This window comes from Sebastes fasciatus, chromosome 24 (genome assembly GCF_043250625.1).
Source record: "Sebastes fasciatus isolate fSebFas1 chromosome 24, fSebFas1.pri, whole genome shotgun sequence".
In the NCBI taxonomy this organism is placed as follows: domain Eukaryota; kingdom Metazoa; phylum Chordata; class Actinopteri; order Perciformes; family Sebastidae; genus Sebastes; species Sebastes fasciatus.
In genome coordinates, this window is record NC_133818.1 from 10,812,767 (window position 1) to 10,826,810 (window position 14,044).

Genomic DNA, 14,044 nt, shown 5'->3' on the forward strand with positions numbered 1-14,044 from the left:
ATTCGCAGGTGTACGGTGTCCGTTTGCTGTTTAGGGAGAAGAGGGGAACAATAGGTGGAGCAACAATCTGAGGAAGTGACCTTTAGCACGAGCGTACGACAGCCATTAATAAGCTACTGCGCAAGGAGCTCTTTTCTTGGCACATCTGGAAATGTTTTTCTGCTAAATGGGGGGTGGGAAAAAGGGGGTTGAGGACACCAGACTGAGGGAGGAGAAGGGTTGTAAAAACATACAGCTGTGGTTGAAAGATCCCCCAAACATATCCACGGCAGACAAGACCAGGGGAAAGAAAAAGGTTAAATAAAGTGAGAACAATATCCTCTACAGACGTATGACAAGCTCCACGTGCTCTTAATGAAGGCAAGTTGGGACTTGTGCTCAAACCATCTACGCTACTGTTAAGGGAAGAAGAAATCCCTTCACAAATTCCCTCACACAGCTGTCATACAGGTGCACAGTCCTTCAGGTCTTTGTCAGATTCGGGTTAGGGACAGTATTTTTGTCCTGATGTAAAAAATCATCACGCGTCTCGGTCTGAAAGTTGGTCACTCTAATTGGAAACTTCCGAATACTGTTTGTAGTTGTGTTTGAAGTCTGAAATATCAAAGAGAAACTCAATAAGCTCCTGACTTAAGAATAAAAAATCTTCCAGACTCATTTTTTTTTTGCCAGTCACAAAGACAACTAGCGGCAAAAAGATGCTTCCCACAAACACTATACTGTTCCTATGAATCCGGACCATTGTCTAGCTAATCATATTGTCCCACTTTAGTGCTGATCATGTGAAATGAGATGAGAAGCTTCCTCGCCCGATCCTACCGACACCCGGGCTCCACTCTCCAAGGCAGGATTTAATTTCACACCATCTCCCCAGGGGGAGAGCCAATCGCTGCGGAAGAGAAAGTCAGGTAAGAGAATCATGTCAGATCTGACCTTTAACAATTAATCCCTTCTTATTTTTAGAAGCCATAAGAAGTGTGCGTATCAAGCTAACCTACTTTGTCAGAATGTGTGATAGGGACGACGACGTTTCTTGGTGAAATGACTCGGCCTCAAATGATGGGAGATATTTTGTTGTGGGGAAAGCAGAGGTTTACAGCGCCCGAAAGCTTTCATGAAATCGTGTGGGCCGGCAGTGTGGATGTGGGTCGGTTGGGGTCATCTGAAAAGCTCACAGGGGACTCTACAGGCAACATTCAAGCTATGTTTTTGTCATGAAAGGTATTCAAAACAAGAAGATAGACTCACCCTCATGTGGGTGATGGTGCGATAATAATCATGCAGGAACATGACCACATGTCTGCTCCTATACCGTGTATAGACTATGTTTGTGCAATATACCCAGGGAAATTAACTGCTGCAAGCAACTGCTTGTTTGTCATTATCAAGAGAGCTGTTATGCTCAGAGACTAGGCCTGAATCAATTCTTTAATCAACTTGATAGGAAATTTACAACTTTGATAATCAATTCAATTTTACAGTCGATTATCAAAGTAAAAACACAAACATTTGCTGGATGAATGTCAAATTTTCTAAGAATAAAAGATATAAAAGTGTTTCTGCAAAGTTAAAGAGGACCTATTGTGCTTATTTTCAGGTGCATACTTGTATTTTAGGTTTCTACTAGAACATGTTTACATGCTTTAATGTTCAAAAAACGCTTTACTTTTCTCATACCGGCTGTGGTGCAGCACCTCTTTTCAACCTCTGTCTGAAAAGCTCCGTTTAAGTTCCTGCCCCGCCCTCTCAAAAAGCCCAGTCTGCTCTGATTGGTCAGCTGAACCAAACTCTTCGGACTCCGCTCCAGCTCCGCTCTAACTAGCTTTGTTTGAGGGCGTCTTACACAGTGACATCACCACATTACGGGAGAAAAGGCGGGTCTTCAAGCGAGGCGTTTCAGGCAGCAGTGCTTCTCCCTTTGGCGTGGACTTTGGGCTTTGTAACTTTGCAGACCTTTTACATGCACCAAAAACTATATAACACACTAAAGGAAAGGGAAAAAGCAACTTCAGTCGTGTAACAACATCCCATTTTAAAAGCATGAGAAAATCAAACACACACTGGCAATGCATGCAGTTTTGGTGTGTCTGCCTCTGGCTTGGCTTAGGCTAGCTTAGCTTCTGCTGGTGCATTACACCTACAGTACATGCAGGCCTGGCTTTAGTTTACGCTGAGCTTAGCGGTCGAGCTTCAAGCACAATGTCGTTTATATGAAGGGAAAGACAGATGGTCAGCTGGTAGGAAGGGACCATTGTTTTGACCTTAGATAAGTACACCTTGACTGACGCAGATTCTGCAGTTTTGTGTCCTTTAGGGACAAAAAATTGACAGAAATAGAGCCTGAGTCAAGGACTAGTTTTATAATCTGGCTCTGACAACACAGAAATATATCTTATTTCAAGGTATTGTAATGAAATAGACGCCATAACTTTCATACCAGACGTCCCGGGTGTGTGGATGTTAATATGGCTGTTCACTTTAAATCCTGCACATCACTTTACAGTATATCCTGTTTATCTTTAGTTCCTGCAGAAGGCTTTGTCCCCTCTGTGTTCTCAGTTCAAACGGTGGACAGACAGGCTGACCTGATAAAGCAGGGCAGAGATGTGAAGAAAAGCACTACAGTACTAGACTTTATGGATTACTGACGCTTACTAAGGCCAGCTGGCAGGGGCATTATCTTGGTCAGCCTGCTTAATTGAATGAGAGTCAGCGGGACCGGGGCGTCTCGAGTGAAAGTCATTGGCTTGACCTCTGAATACCACGTATGTAACCCATTAGTCTGGTATCTGCGCGCCCTGTCTGTGCGGAGCAGTTTATCTCCGCAGCTTGTATTTGTTCAGCAGAGACGATAAGCTACCGGGTTTCCATTGGTCGTAAGCCTTGTGACAACGTTTGCCGTGGCATCGGCCAGGTATTGCCGGCTAAATAAAACACAAATGGCTGCGACAGACAAGCAAACATGAGCTGGGTACCTGAGTGGCCGCATTTCCATTTATTACCATTTTACGCTGGTGAACCACACTTCTATGGTCATTTGCATGGCCAAGAGGAACAAGTGGTCAATGTTTTTCAAGGCTGTGTGGAGAGAGGCCCTCATTGTGAAAACGCTCAAGTGAGTAATGGAAAAAGAGTGAGCTTTACAGTACAGGTTTTATCAAATTGTCCCTAGCTTCAGTGTGACATCACCGCCGGCTTGCAAAATGTTCCTTCGCACCGTCCAGAGAGGATCAGACAGAGCAGAGCTAGGGCTATACCCTGCAACCTAATTCTTATTTAATACTATGGATGTTATGATGCTTATGAAATTGTCTTTGGCATAAGCTACGGCTCCTTGGATTCAATATCATCAAGTGCCATTAGCGATAAGGACGGGTGAGTGAGCTCAGCAGAGGCTATACCAGGACTAAGCTACTGTTCGGGGGCGACACGAGAAGTGTTTCACACAGTCAGCAGATAGGTGTGCCCCATATCATAATAGCCTTTAGCTAAACCACGGTGACCCGAATGGCCCTGCTCATGATACGGGACCGGGCTTTCCTCTCCTGATCAGTGGCCCGTCTCGTAACACAATACAGATGATGGAGCTTTTTTAAGTTTTTATAAGGAGAGAGCGTCAGTATCTGGGATGGATATCAACCTCTGCGCTCTGTAAGTGGACTTGTTTACAGTGTAAGTGCAGTCTCCTCTCTGTTTAGCCACAGGACACCATCAGCTAATTACAGTATAGCTGGCAGCCAGGGGTGAACAGATAAACATGATCATTAACAGGAAGCGTACTTGATCTAAAAGTCTGAGGTGAATGCTGTAGAAGTAGCTGTTTGTGATAACTTCCACTGACAGAAAATACTACGTTAGATTAAAGCTCTTGTACGTTGGAATATTAGCAAAACACATCAAATGAATTGAAATCTTAAGCCTTCAAATTACAGCACTTGAAGACATAAGAGGCTGAATGATTCAGCAAACTCACCCTCGTGTCACGGAGCAATCAGACTCCCCCTTTCATTGCAGAAGATGTCTGAAAACCCTACCGACCACTAAATCCTTTTAATACCATCTCGAGGTGCAATTTGCACGAGAGTCGATTCCGAGAAAAGGGGATTTCTGGCTGCCAGGGTCTCGCAGCGAGGACTTGTCTGAGACTTATCCCATTCTTTCCCCAACAGGAAGGGCTGAACTGATGTTCCATTTTAGAAAACACCCACTTCCCCCTTGATCCGCGGCCAGATGCATGACACCACCCTGGCCTTTTCCACGCAGGCGATGATGTCCACTGCTCGGCTAAATCTAGATAGGCAGTGGAAAGCTGGGGACACGTCAACCGTGCCTCATCTAGCTCAAAAGGTTAATTATGATGTGGGCCTTAGTTCCAGCTATTTGTGTCCGGTGTCAAAACACCAGACCCGGCTCCGAGCAAACAATCTTTGCCCTTGTTATTCGGAAAATGTGCACACCAAGAGTTACGAGGGAAAACTTTGTGGGAACCGCACAAAGCAAGCAGTGACAGATGCCACACAACAAGTTTTTCACTAGAGAGTGAAAAATATGTAGCCCATGTGGCAAAAAAAACACTGAGGAAGGGGCAAAGAAACTGTTGTGATAATGCCTCTCTAAGGAGTCGAAGGAGAAAGTGCTGGAAACTGCAATAAGGGTGCATGTACTCCTGTGCATTTATCCGCCACACACACATGCTATATTTTCTTCCCTCGCTTTCAGCCTCACACTCACACAGATAAAACATTCCCCTCCCCTCCCTCCTCACCCAGACTGGTGGTATGCAGCACACTGCAGCAAAACTCCAGAAAAAAATCTTTGAACAAAAAAGAAAAGCCAATATGACGGTTGTTTCCCACCTCGTTTCCCAGGGTCCCGTCGCTCTCTCTGCTGTGCTGTCTGTCCCGAACACAGGAGGCACCCGGTGCTCCTGTGACACTGAGCTACACAGTGCGGCTTTCCCTTCAGCCTCAGCGACTGGAGTTAATGACCATGTGAACTGTTGTCATTCCTCGCGAGCTGCCGAGTGCTGCAGCCGGAGGTCCATGCCTAGACAGGGATTTTCTCTCGATGTCTCTCACTCTCTCTCTCAGCCGGGGAGCAAGCGAGCGAGGCAGGCAGGCAGGCAGGCAGGCAGGAAGCAGAAGAGTGTCTACTCCAACTATCTGGCTGAAACACTTCCAGCCAACCCCCCCACCATCACCACACACACACACACACACACACACACACACACACACACACACACACACACACACCCCTAAAGCCAGCCCCTTCCTGCCCACCAGCCTGTGGCAAAGCCCTGCCCCTTAACAGCTCCAGCCAATAGCAGTGCAGCGACACTGAATCACAGCTTTCTCCATTGGAACAGAGTGCAAAAACTGTGCTTACTGTAACAACCCCTGAATGCTGATCGTAGAAGGTATTTCCCCAATTTCACGCGCTGCTCAACTACATTATTTATTCGTTTTCCATCCTTCTCCTGTGAATATATTCAAATTCAAATCAGCACCATCTTTCTAAGAGAAAACAAGCTCAGGAATGTAAAGTATAGGACTGGGACGATACACCTATCCCCCGAGTCAATATCATCACGATACTTGGGTGCCTATTCGATATGTCTTGCGATTCTAAAAGTATTTACAGTATATTTACAATTTTTGTTAACACTAGACCATGGAAAAAAGTTGAATCATACAATTCTAGGGACTTTTACTTTGGGGAATATTTAAAGAGATATAGAGATGCGAGTGACGGCTGGCTTGACCGCACGTTACCGCAATACGATAACGTTTCCTGTCCATGACAGAGCTAGCATGCAGCTTTTGCTTGGCTCTGCTTTTCCTGGCAATGTGTGAAACCCAAAGTGTTTCTATACTTTACTGTATGTGTAGTGTTTACCACTGTGGATTTCAAATGTGCGGGTGCAGGTCGTTTCCACGCCGACCCTCCACCGTTTTTCTGCTCTGTACTGTTTGTTTTGAGTGACAGATACAGAACGGATATGACGTCACGTTACTCAGACTACAACGATAAAAGCGGTAACTCCTTTAGAGTCTACCTCCGTATAGACTCAAATGAAGCAAATATATAGATTCTGGCATTAAAAAATCAATTTCATAATCGCGATACATAGGTGGATCGATTTTTTCCCCCGCCTCTAATAAAGTCAACACTTGTTTCTCAAGAAACAAAGCGATAATCAAAGAGATGCTGCAGTCGCATAATGAAGCTCAGTCCTGTCCTTCTATCATCACATTAACACCATCCCCCCCAGGAAACAAGGGCACCACCTCCCTTCCCGTTTCTCCTCTACCTCCTCTCAGCATCCGTCCTCTAAACTCATCCACTCCACCATCCAGACACTCCTCCTCTCCTCCCCTTCTCTTGTTTCCATCCCTCACCTGTACATTTTTATTCCTCAAAGATATCTTTCAAGCTCTATTTTTTTCAATCACATTCCTTACTGGACTGGAAAACTGCACAGTGGTGAACATTTCTGTTATTGTTATTGCATCAGAATTTGAATTTAAAAAAAAAAGATTTGTGGTGGCTGGAAGTCTCGTCCTCTCCTCTTCCCCCGCCCCGCCTGATGACATGCCGGTTGGCATCACATGAGCCGTGAAACCGGAGCGTCACAGAACTGATGAGTCAGAGATCCAGCTTCATGACTTTTCGATCCAGATTCAATAGAACAGCTGTACCGTCTGCCTCTCTCTCTGCCTCTGTCTCATACAAAGGCTGTGAATGACGCAGCAGCCTGGGTGTTTCGTTGACATCGATGAGGCTAAACATGCTTTACAGCTCCGCGATAAACAAACTGATTATGCTTTAATAGCTATATATAATCTGATGCTCCACAGGAAATAGGTTTGTCAAATGGTTTAGGGGAGATGGGGGGGGATTAATCTCTCCAGCATGAGAAACTGTCTACCTCAGCAGATGACACTGACGTCATTTTAGGCATCAGAGCACCTGTAATGAAATAACACAGACTCTGCCATTATATGAGCAGGGAGGTGGGGGATGTCAGCCTTTGTTAAAAGCAAAAGTGTCACCTTACACCTTCTGTGAATGTAGTCTCACTTCGCTATACACAGATGCAGCAGATTAAAGGAGGCGGCAACAACAACTATATATTGCTGCAGGATGAAACTTAACTAGCTATGTCCAGATAAATTAAACAACTCAATAACATTCATCCAGAACAATAACGGTTGGACAAGCCAGGCTGCTCCATCATTAATAGATGAAGGTTATCAATTCCTCATTTGGCTGCAACCGACTTCCCAATAACCGCATTACTGAATAACTGTCAATAAATGTACAACAAGCCCGCTTTGTAGCTAATTTCCACCGGCGGACCTCAGATAGCCCACCTTCTAAATAGATTTGTCCGACAGGAAAACAAACAAAAGCCTGGCAGACAAACAAGCCGAGCCACTTCCTTCCCTGTACGGTATCCCCTCCCCTCTTATTATCCCCGTCCTGTTTGACCCCGAACGGATTGGCTCGCTCACACACAACCAGATTTAGGATTCTGCGGCCCCCGAAGCGGCTTCGTTTTACAAAAGGGGTATTCCGAAACAATGGCTAATTACAGCAAAAGAAGATTGATGGGTTAAAACGGTTTGAAAATGCTCAACCAGTGCAGAATACTGTATTCAGTGGTACTACTGAGTTAAACACGACAGAGGAGAAAAAAAAAAAGCAGGGCTCAGAAATAGGGCACCGAAGACAGATCAATGAAAAGGCAGCTGTCTTTTTCTATTATTAGCCGTAATCAAATATCAAGCGGCAGAGAGTTGTGCTTCCTTCCTTCCGCTTGAAACCCATTCTGGTAAGTCTGTCACACAAGTCCACACCATGATAGAGAACAAACAAGTGCCCGATGGATGCGTACTAGGCAAGTGGTGAAACCAGTGTGTGTTTTGGAGCAAGTTCAAGGCCATGCATTGAGCCCAAAGAGTACAGAAGCAAAGAGGCGAAACTCTGGTTCTTTTTTGATAATGGCCGCTAGATGGCGTTGCAGTAGCGCTGCCACAATTTTGGACTGAATATGCCAATGAGTCCATGAAAAGAGACGTCTGTCAATCAGAGAATAATTTATCTAGGTAAATCCACTTCCCAGTACGAACACTCAAATAGAGCCTCATTTAAATCATTATGTCCTAAAAGTTGTAAAATTCACTAATAGCTGATTCCAGAGTTATTTTCCTCGGCATAATGAACGCGCATCAGACCCACGGGACTGCACCGCCCTGCACGCTCATATGACATATCCGATTCTGCCAGCTTCCTGCTAGCTCTATCCGGCTGTAATAATGGATATATTGGCTGTAATTCATCACTTTTATCGTGTTATAATACACCCATTGGGCTGTATGCTGTAAGCCTGTACTGTGGTGGATGTATTAACGTCTCTGTTTCCAAACAACCAGTTATCAGACAGTAGCTAGTAGTGCTAGTAGCATGACATAAACAGAATTTAATGGAGTTGTCGGCTATTAACTAACAAACAGGGCAAAAGCACAGGATACAACCTCTTATACATCCATGGTCTGTGCTAAATTGGACATCTATTTTGGAGGTTCTTGACATGAAAAAGTTAGATTGCTCTCAAAATCTGTGTGCTGGATTTTTCTAACTTAAATTTATGTCCATCACTCACAAAAAGTAAGTAAGTATGATAATGATATTGCACAGTGAGAATGAATGAAATTCCTCCTGCAAATATCAGGTTATTGTCAGTTTTTGGTGTGTAAGTGCTAATTTTTGGTGTGTAAGTGCTGTAATAGCCTTAATGAACTCAATATATTCCATACAAATGACAAGCCAAAAATTATTATATTGGTGCAAATCTGAGATTTCACGCATACATTTCAGAACCACTGTACATGACCTATTATCTAGCCTGATCACAACTTATTAACCAGGTGGATAGGCTCCTGCTCAGCCAACCTAATGTAGATTAAAAAGTGCCTTCCACTTACATCTCATTAGAACTGTTTTCCTTGTATGCAGCAATTAAATCTAACAATCCATTAATCAAGGTGTCATTACATGCATTGTGTTTTGCACATATTGTATTTGAAAGTCACAACATGTGAGTGGGTGTGCCTCGTGACAATGATGACATTGCTTAATAAAGGTGACTATCATAAATGGAGGCAATAATAAAGGAGTTGTTAACAAATCTGAGATTTCATGCATGCATTTTCATAAGGACCACTGTACATGACCTATTATCTAGCCTGATCACAACTTATTAACCAGGTGAGATAGGTTCTTGCTCAGCCCAACCTGCAGTAATTAAAATGTGTCTTCCACTTACATCTCATTAGAACTGTTTTATTTGTCCAATTAAATCTAACAATCCATTAATCAAGGTGTCATGTGTTTTCACATTTGTATTTGAAAGTCACATGTGGGTGGGTGTACCTTGTGACAATGATGACAACGTCATTGCTTAATAATGGTGACTATCACAAATGGAGGCAATAATAATAAAGGAGTTATTAACGAAACCTGTGATTTCATTATTACTTCAGTAAAAGCAAACAGCATGTCCCAGAATGGGAGCAAACAGAAGGAAGTATAAAAATAGGAGCAGTATATACAGTATTGACAATAAACAGACTATTAACAAAATTGCGGAAATGATATTGCACAGTGAGAATGAAATGAAATTCCACCTGAAAATATCAGGTTATTGTCAGTTTTTGGTGTGTAAGTGCTGAAATTGCCTAAATGAACTCAATATATTCCATACAAATGACAAGCCAAAATGATTATACGGGTGCAAATCTGAGATTTCATGCATACATTTTTATAAGGACCACTGTACATGACCTATTAGCTAAGCTCAGCCAACCTGCAGCAGATTAAAATGTGCCTCCACTTACATCTCATGCAGGCATGCAGCAAATAAATCTAACAATCCATTAATCAAGGTGTCATAACATGCATTATGTTTTGCACATATTGTATTTGAAAGTCACATGTGGGTGGGTGCACCTCGTGACAATGATAACAAGAAATGGCAAGAAATTCCACCTGAAAATATCAGGTTATTGTCAGTTTTTGGTTTGTAAGTGAACATTTTTGGTGTTGTAATAACCTTAATGAACTCAATATATTCCATATAAATGGTGCAAATCTGAGATTTCATGCATACATTTTCATAAGGTGTCATTACATGCATTGTGTTTTGCACATATTGTATTTGAAAGTCACATGTGGGTGGGTGCACCTCGTGACAATGACAACGTCATTGCTACTAATAATAATGGTGACTATCATAAATGGAGGCAATAATAAAGGTGTTATTAACAAAACCTGTGACTTCATTCACACTAATAGCAAACAACAAGTCCCAGAATGCAGTAACCTGATCAGTGCAGGAGAGACACACTAGGCATGCTGATGTTGTTTTTAATGGGAGCTGCTTTCACTTGTTGTCATTAGCTAACTAGCAGTGGGGCAGTGATTTACAGCTAGCATTGCAACCCAGACACCAGCCTATAGTGTTTAAGATACTAGAACAGCATCATTACAAGCATTTAAAGCCACCTCTAATGTCCAAAACAGCCGCCACCCAACAATAACAAGTGTTGTAAAGAGATGCTATGAGCTACTTGCTAAGCTAACTACCTGCAGCTTACCTGATGACGAACCTGTCACATCCAGCTGCTCTTCAACCGCCGGGGAGCGCTATATTTCGGTTGTGACGGGACCTTACGAGTGGTACGAAGAAGGACGGCTTCGACTGAGACTTCTCACTGTTTATTTTCCTCAACTTTTTTCGCTTCAGAGAGAGACAGAAGTGAGCTACAGGCTAGCTCGCTAACTACTTTTAAGGCGACTGCAGGAAGCAACAAGCGATTTTGACAGTTCGAGTTGGAGGCGCTTCGCTAAGGGGGGGTTGCTACGTTTGCTAAACATTAATAACGCATTATTTATGAAGTATTTAAAATAGCATGAGCTTAAATGAAAAGACTAATAGTATGGAATTATAATGTGTTGGTAAATTAAATTTAAACCCCAGAAATCTACTTTTTCTTCAATAAACAACACATTTACCACCCCTACAGTGAAAGGTGGTACAGTCTAGAGGAACCAAGGGTAACGGGAGGAGGGGGTTCTTGTTACCTAGGAAACAACAGTGAATCTCCCTGGGGGGAAAAGATGTGGCCACTAATTTATGAACCAGAGTCTGTCTGTCAAAATAGCATCCCCAAGATGACAATATTAAAGACATATTGCAATTTATATTATTATATACAACTGTATTAATTCCCATAACACTGTTAATTGATGTACAGTAACCTCTAAGGCATGATTTCCTAGATAAATATTGACAATTGATGTATTTTTTATGATTTTAATCTATTGGCATTGATACAAAAGTGATTTAGCTGAAATAATTAAAGACATATTGCAATTTATATTATTATATATAACTGTATTAATTCCCATGACACTGTTAATTGATGTACAGTAACCTCTAAGGTATGATTTATTTATGATGATGATGATGATTATTTATTATTATTTATGATTTATTGTTTTATAATTTTTGTGTACCTTTACCTCTCCTGTGTTTCACTCTGTTTGCTGATGTTGCTGCTTTGACACCTGAATTTCCCTCCGGGGATTAATAAAGGTTCATCTTATCTTATCTTATCTTATCTTATCTTTATTTCTTAGATAAATATTGACAATTGATATATTTTTATCATTTTAATCTAGTGGCATTGATACAAGAGTGATTTGGCTGAAATAATTTGCCTTAATATTCATCTAGATTTCTTTTGTGACAACCTAAATCATCCATTATACAAAGGTCTTCTTATAATCATCATAATATAGATATACAGTACAGTGATGTATTGACTCATTATATGTTCTTATTACTATTTCATTACTGCGAAAAGAAATGAATTGCAAAAATTACAGAAAACACATAGATTTATTAGCTGACTCTAAATCAGCATATCGCCACCACTTGATGCTCTGCAGAGGAGCGTGCACATCCCCAGCGTTTTTGCAGCCTAATTGCACGCAGCTGGCTGGATTTAGCAGCCTGTGACACACAGAGACCCGTTGTCAGCAAGAAGCGCAACGAGTCAACAAGGAGCAAGTCACAAATATCCCCGGAATGAGCAGAGAGGCACAAATTTAGCCCCACTGACTGCTGCCCACGCCATGTGCTGCCTATTGAGCGCACGAACAATGAACGTAGCCATCACAGACTGCTCTGTCAGGGCCAAGGCCTGCTTCGGGTGGAATGCTATACTGGGGATGAAGGCATCACAGTTTGACAGGCCAGTGGCGGTGTCAGGGATGAAGACGTTATTAAGTCGGCGATGGTTTGATGTCATATTTCATAAAGGAAACAACAGTTGTATGAAGCACAGACACGTATGGGCTCAAATTGATATCAATCATGTTGGAAATTCAAAGATGGAGAATGAATCTGCTGTCAGACGGGTGATGGTGTAGCTGATATGTGTTACTGCCTTGTGTCACAACATATGTGACATCACACTAGTGGCAAGGTTTACTAAACATCATCTCAGGCAAGAGAACCAAGAAATCTCTTTTTATTTTGTCATTGAATATTGATGTTATCCCAGCCTGCTCGTGTTCTTTTCAGCATTTAATATCAGAAAAAATATCAGAGCCATTTGTCTTTTTGTTCTCATCCAAATATAGCAAATGGAAAAGCAAAATACATCACATCCAAGGTAGCGCCACTATGGAGGGAAAAACTGTATTTTCAAGACGTAAGTGATTATGAAAAACTGCTCACACAGGTCAAGCTCATCCCCCCAAGGCCGAACGTATTGATCTCGATGCAGAGGAGGCATTTGTAGAAACGCTGCTGCCGGCATACTTCTCGAAAAGTCCATGAACGCCCACACACTTGCAAACAAAACGCACACTGGGCTCATAAAAAAACACACAAATACATACAAAAATATCAGTTTAACAATCTTTATTTTGACTTGTTTGGCATGAAGACATTTGTGTAATTTTTTCCCCTCCCTGTTTTATACAAGACGATTTGCAGCAATTTAGCTGCAATTTAACACTTATTTTGGAAGTCATTTCCCCAAATAAGCTTCTGTAAACACATTATTTTGAAGGAAAGTCAATGTCACAACATGTATTTCAAACACGAGCAAAAAAAAGGGAGTGTGTTGTGCTCATTAATGGGTTTTGATTTCACTTTTGTTGCAGTTGCAGTCTGCAGAGTGGACCTCGGGATCAACTGAGGAGGCGTCAGGCAGAAAAACAACCGCAGTATATCTCCAGAACACCACTGTTAGTTCCTCTCAAACACAGAATGAAGAGATCGCAGTAGGAAATAGTTTGGCCCCCGCAGACAGAAGACAGCAAACACACACTCAGACAGCCCTGAACACACACACACAAACACACACACACTGGGGCCAAAGCTCTGAGGTCCTTCTGTGTATACACACCCACACACACACACTGTGGGCAAAGCTCTCACGTCAAGGACACTATTGATCTTGGAAATCTCTGTACACTAAATGAGAGCACACCTGATTATGAAAGCTTTTAGCCCAAATGCTTAATGCAGCACAGGTTTAATGGAAAGAGCTTATGGCTGACACAAAGCTCTGAGTGTGTGTGCGTGTGCGCTTCCATTGTGGTTAAGTCAATTTGATTGATTGTAGGGAGATCACATGGGCATTTTACTCCCACTATGACTTTGATGAGCGTTTTTACTAATCACAAGGCCAGAGTAATGATGGATTGAAGATGGTCCCGCTGTCATTTAACAAACTGATCCCCAAATGCGTGCACACACCGTGCCGGGAGAGCTTTATTCAGAACGCTGAGCGGATCCATTTTGAGGCCGACTCATTTGTCCACTGAGAAAAGACTAGTTATGCATCGCCGTCCATAAATCATCCGCCGCAACCATTTGTTCGTATTGCGTCATCCGCTCCTCCAGGATCCATGTCAGCATATCGGAAGATAGTGTGGATTTCACACTGAATCATATGAGTCA

General features: G+C 42.5%; 1 protein-coding gene across 28 annotated transcripts in view; it reads right to left on the bottom strand.

Moving 5' to 3' along the window:
- mbnl2 (muscleblind-like splicing regulator 2) overlaps positions 1 to 10,877 on the bottom strand; it is a 55,830-nt gene extending 44,953 nt beyond the window's left edge. For 8 of the 28 annotated variants that reach the window (XR_012592988.1, XR_012592991.1, XR_012592990.1 and 5 more), the window contains exon 1: positions 4,857 to 5,199. The gene's annotated coding sequence lies outside the window, so the exon portion shown is untranslated. Of the gene's footprint in view, positions 1 to 3,973; positions 4,170 to 4,765; positions 5,202 to 10,661 lie in introns of those variants that run through there. The other 20 variants (XR_012592984.1, XR_012592989.1, XR_012592980.1 and 17 more) reach the window with 10 other exon arrangements.
- Positions 10,878 to 14,044: the final 3,167 nt, after the last annotated feature.